General features: G+C 44.5%; 1 pseudogene; it reads left to right on the top strand.

Annotated features, from left to right (window-relative positions):
• Nucleotides 1-1,433: 1,433 nt before the first annotated feature.
• LOC109679803 (large ribosomal subunit protein uL29 pseudogene) lies at nucleotides 1,434-1,941 on the top strand (annotated as a pseudogene).
• The last annotated feature ends 3,657 nt before the right edge of the window (nucleotides 1,942-5,598 follow it).

Here is a 5,598-nt window from a genome sequence, read left to right as displayed (position 1 = left end):
TTGTGTGATGTATGGTTAACACACTGGCCACTCTAATTTGTCAGAAAACCATGGGCACTTTCAAACCACAAGGTGGCCAACAAGTCTGGAAAAGCAATAGTACTGTTTTATCATATTGCACAGGATGGTAGTATGTGATGGCTGTTACGGGGCCTGTATTTCCTTACAATGGCTGCCCTAGTTGTAAATAAAGTTGGTACCTGTAGGGATCCCCAGGCTGGCCCAGAGGGGGTAAGTGTGCATAAAATGGTAACAGAGCAACAGACTGCTTGCTTTCCTGAGTCCCTCAGCAAAGTGCTCCTCAGAGATGTTTCCTGATGTGTCAGGGCCTGACCCACATGAGGACACTCAGTCACTCGATCTACACAGCCATGCTGCTGCTTCACAGTGTATGCCATCCACACGCAGGCTGCACATGGGCACTTCCTCAAGAACCTGGGCCTGGCTGCCCTGGAGATGGGGCTGAGTTCCCTACACATCCCAGCTGCCTTGTTTCTGCATCTGTGCATCCCCTCTTTTATTTTTTGCTTATGTTTTTGTGGTGCTGGGGATTGAACCCAGGGCCTTAGTCATGCTAAACACATTCTCCACCCCAGGCTAAACCCTCAGCCCCACCCCTCTAGTAGAGTGCTGGGCTCCTAAGATCCAACACCAGGCCTTTCCTCAACAGGCTGTGGAGGAGTTAGACGCCACCACCCTGGACGACCGTGATTCCCCGCCTGTGGATGGGATGCATGTGAAGCTCAGCTCGCCTTTCCTGGCTCCCAGTGAGTCTGCCTGCTACATGAATCTCCTCTCAAAGTCTGTGGGAGTGTGACCTTGGAGTCCCTTTGAACAAAACCTTTAAAGACAGCACATAACAGGTCAGGACAGATGCATGCATCTCAGAGACGGGGTGCTCAGGTCAGTGAATTTGACTGTCACCTGATGGTACCCAATAGTGTACTCAGAGCGGCCCTGACCAGGACAACAGAGGTCAAGCCACATGCGCACTTTCCATCCTCTAGTGAACGTTCTTATAAGACCGGTAAAAAGAAGCAGGTGGAATTTATTTTAGTCATATAGTTCCTTCAGTGCAATATATTCAAAATAGCATTGTTTCATGTTACAAGCTGTAGAAAAATGAGTGAATATTTTAAAATTGATTTTTCCTATAAAGACTTTGGATTCCAGGGTATTTTTTTATCCTCACAGCACATCTCTGTTCAAATTAACTGCCTGTTGCCACACATAATGTGTATATTTGTCCGGGCAGCTCCAAGGCACGGTCAGGCCAATTAAAAGAAAGTGTGTAACATTTATTTATTTATTTATTTATTTATGCAGCACTGGGGTTTGAACTCATGGCCTCCGGCCTGTCAGGCAGGCACTCCACCACTTGAGCCACTCCACCAATCCTTAGTGTAATGTTCGATATAGGTCTACAACGTGGAATGATTAAATCAGGCTGTAACAAATGCACTATCTCACATACTTATTTTTGTCTAAAATTGCCCTTTCCTTTGAACCGGACATCGGCGGCGGCTAGTGCAGCTGTGGCTAAGATCAAAGCTTGGGACCTTCGCGGCAAGGAGGAGGAGCTGCTGAAACAGCTGGACGACCTGAAGGTGGCGCTGTCCCAACTGCGCATCGCCAAAGTGACAGGCAGCGCGGCGTCCAAGCTCTCCAAGATCCGACTTATCCGCAAATCCGTTGTCCAAGTTCTCACCGCCATTAACCAGACTCAGAAAAAAACAAAAACAAAACCAAAAACCCTCAGGAAATTCTGCAAGGGCAGGAAGTACAAGCCCCTGGACCTGTCGTCCGAGAACACACGAGCCATTGCGCCGCTGGCTCAGCAAGCTGCAGGAGAAGCTGAACAGCAAGCAGCGGAAGGGGCGACTGTACCCTCTGCGCAAGTACGCGTCAATAAACACGAAACTGGCGGGAAAAAAAGTCTAAAATCTACTTATCTAGCCATGCTGAGCTCTTCCATGCATTATTATTTATTATAACTACTTACTGCACAACAGGTCGCCAGAACTCATTGCTCTAACTCCAACCTTGTACCATTTCACCAGCATTCTCCTCCCCCTAACCCTCCCTGGCTTCTGGTAACCACCACAGCAATTGGTTTCCGGTTAACCTGAGCTTTTCCACAAGAGCTATCCATGCCTGGTGCTCACATGAAGTCAAGTCTTCCTAATTTTTTTTTTTTTTTGGCTGAAATGGGGATTGAACTCAGAGCCTCTCTACCACTTGAGCCATGCCCCCAGCCCTTTTTGCTTTAGTTTGCGTTTTAGGTAGGGTCTCCAGCTTTTACCTGGGCTGTCTTTGGACCATGATCCTCCTACCTCTGCCTCCCAAGTAGCTGGAATTAGAAGTCAAGTTTCTGATCGTGCAAGGAAATATGCCAGCACCCCACCCAGTGGGGGAACCCAGTACCTTGGTTGCCCCACAGCTGTCTCACCCCAAGTAGGGAACTGGCTGCCCTGCTGTGCACCAATTGCTGTGACTTCTCAGGCTGATGTCCCCGGCAGACCTCTTTTGGCCCTTCAGCCTTGTCTTCCTTCCTTCCACTCTTTTCTCTGAGCCTCTCTTCTGGGAAAACTCTCCCCTGCTCCACCACTCCAAGCCTTTTCTTTTTTAAACATAGATATAAGCAAATCTCAATTCTTAAGTGTTTTTTCCTCAGTTAGAAATAAAAGTACAGTCAGCTCTTCATGCTAGCAAGTTCTGCATCACGGACTCAAGCAACCATGCATTGATCTAAAATACTTGGGGAAAAAATTGCAACTCTTCCAGGCACCAGTGAATCATGTCTGTAATCCTAGCTACTCAGAAGCAGAGATAGGGAGGATCATGCTTCAAAGCCAGCTCAGAGCAAATAGTTTGTGAGACCCTATCTTGAAAAAACAATCACAAAAAAAAAACCCCAACAAAGGCTGGTGGAGTGACTCAAGTGGTAAGAGCACCTGCCTAGAAAGTGTGAGGCAAACAGCCAAAAAAAAAAAAATTGCAACTCCTCTGAACCCTGTACAGACTTTTTTCTTGTCATTGTTACCTAGACAATACAGTGTAGCGACTGCCTGCATGGTATTTACATTTTGTTAAGTATCACAAGACAAGGAAACCATGAATGAACCCTTCCTCTGCTCTTGCTTTTACTTACTTGCTTTTAGATGGATTTAAGTGATGACCTATGTGTTCCTAGCCTCCAACATGCTCTGCACAACATTTGCTGATGGGTGGATCATGATGTTGACATTTGCCTAGGTACTTCTCAGGCTTGATGGCCGATTTGGTTGAAACCATCATCTCTTCACTTGGGCCTGCACAGGTGGCCTCCAATGGGTGAACTTTTGGCACCAGAGAGCCCTAAACTCCATCCTCAGGTCATGCTACTTCCATGATTTTCAGAACATTCAATCTATGAAAGGCCATGAAAGTTCATTACACACGTGCAGGTCATCGATGACTTCTGCTTTAATTGTCTTTCTCCTCAGACCTCCCTGCTGCCTCCCCTTCTAATATTCCTGTATCCTATTGTCAAGGTTTTGAGACTTGGCTCTCCATTGCCTATGCTTGGCCAACTGGCAAATAAACTCACAAGACACATTTTAGTCATTGGCAAACTGTGTAGCAGGCAAAACAGGTCTGGTTCAGTAAAATAACCAATCTACAAACAAGTTCAAGTATCCAGGAGATATGCATAGGTCACAGGCAAACATTACGCCCTTTTTGTATGAGACTTTGGAAATACAATGAAGGAAACTTTTGGCAAGGTATGTGTTAATTCTGAAATATAGGAAAAAAAAAAAAAGAATCACTGTCTGCACTGAGTAGTTTGAAGACCAAAACACAAAACAGCACCAATTGAAACACTCACATCAAAGCCTGTGGACGGCCAAGCTCATTAGTAGAGGGCAACAGGCACCAAGCCCAGCAGAAATTAGGCCAGAGGAAGCCATGGTCTGGGAGAGTGGAATGATGTCTCCTGACCAAGTCTGTTTGAACAATAATTAAGGCTTTAGCTGTGCCCCTCCCACCCCAACCTCCACTTTGGGGTTTGCCCATCACCCCAAGGCGAGACTGTGTGGCACCAGAGAAAATGTTGTAGCATGCTTGCAATGTGACCTGAAAGTTTTATTTTTTAAACTAATTTTAGGCCAGGATAAATTAACTAGGTCTCCTGTATTTGATACTGAACTAAAAGGGTGACTGCAGTTGAAATAAATAAGAGCAAACCTCCAGTGGTTTGTATCAGTTGATTTTGATCCATTATCCAATTACTGTGCCACTCTTTCTGCAGGGGTTTTGAGGCATGGAATGCTATGGATAAGGACTTTGAATGGGAACTCAAGGCCCCCCGAGATTATAGGAATATGTGTCTGGGCTGGGGATATAGCTCAGTGGTGAGTGCTTGCCGGGTTCTAACCCCAGCATTTCAAAAAAAAAAAAAAAAAGCTGGAACAGGTAATATTCTAAATATAATTTTTTATATTTTCGATTACTATAACAAGTACTTAAAAAGATAATGCTCAAAAAGGAAGGGAGGGAGGAGGAAGAGATGTATAGGAAGACAGGAAGGGAGAGATGCAGAGTGAGAGGGTTATTTAGAATTTTTAGATCCATAAGCTGTACACAGTCTCTATTAATTCCCTGACAGGAGAGTGAGGATTTTGTGCTCTGATATCAACTGCTTCTCCTCCCCTTTCTGCATCCTCTCCTTCTACATAGTTTGGGGTTAAATTGGGCCAAAGTTAGTTATATTATACTTGGATTTTTGGATCCCTGCTTCTTATGGTCCTTTCTTCTACGCCAGCCCTGAAATCGTTGGCTTCCCCACACTTGGCTCAGGCCCTGTAAAATCCATTTACTTCCATTCAGTAAGCTCTCTAGGAAGTGTTTCTTCACATACTATTACAGCATTTGGGTGAAATTTAAACCTTTTCTTTCTTTCTTTTACAATGGAAGAACAATAAATTATCACCATATCAAAACTCATTCTTTTTAAGTTTCCAATACTGGGGTTTGAACTCAGGGCCTACACCTTTTTTTTTTACTTATTTTATTTTATTTTTTAAGATTTAAAAATTTTTTAAATTTTTATTTTTTTATTATTCATAAGTGCATACAGTGCTTGGGTCATTTCTCCCCCTGGGCCCCACCCCCTCCCTTACCACCCACTCCGCCCCCTCCCTCTCCCCCCCACCCCCTCAATACCCAGCAGAAATTATTTTGCCCTTATCTCTAATTTTGTTGTAGAGAGAGTATAAGCAAAAATAGGAAGGAGCAAGGGTTTTTGCTAGTTGAGATGAGGATAGCTATACAGGGAGTTGACTCACATTGATTTCCTGTGTGTGTGTGTTACCTTCTAGGTTAATTATTCTTGATCTAACTTTTTCTCTACTTCCTGGTCCCCTTCTCCTATTGGCCTCTGTTGCTTTTAAGGTATCTACTTTAGTTTCTTTGCGTTGAGGGCAACAAATGCTAGCTAATTTTTTTAGAGTCTTACCTATCCTCACACCTCCCTTGTGTGCTCTCGCTTTTATCATCTGATCAAAGACCAATCCCCTTGTTGTGTTTGTCCTTGACCTAATGACCACATATGAGGGA

Source organism: Castor canadensis, chromosome 4 (genome assembly GCF_047511655.1).
Source record: "Castor canadensis chromosome 4, mCasCan1.hap1v2, whole genome shotgun sequence".
In the NCBI taxonomy this organism is placed as follows: Eukaryota; Metazoa; Chordata; class Mammalia; order Rodentia; family Castoridae; genus Castor; species Castor canadensis.
The sequence above is the reverse complement of the archived record's forward strand: the minus strand, read 5'-3'. Positions and strand labels throughout refer to the sequence as shown.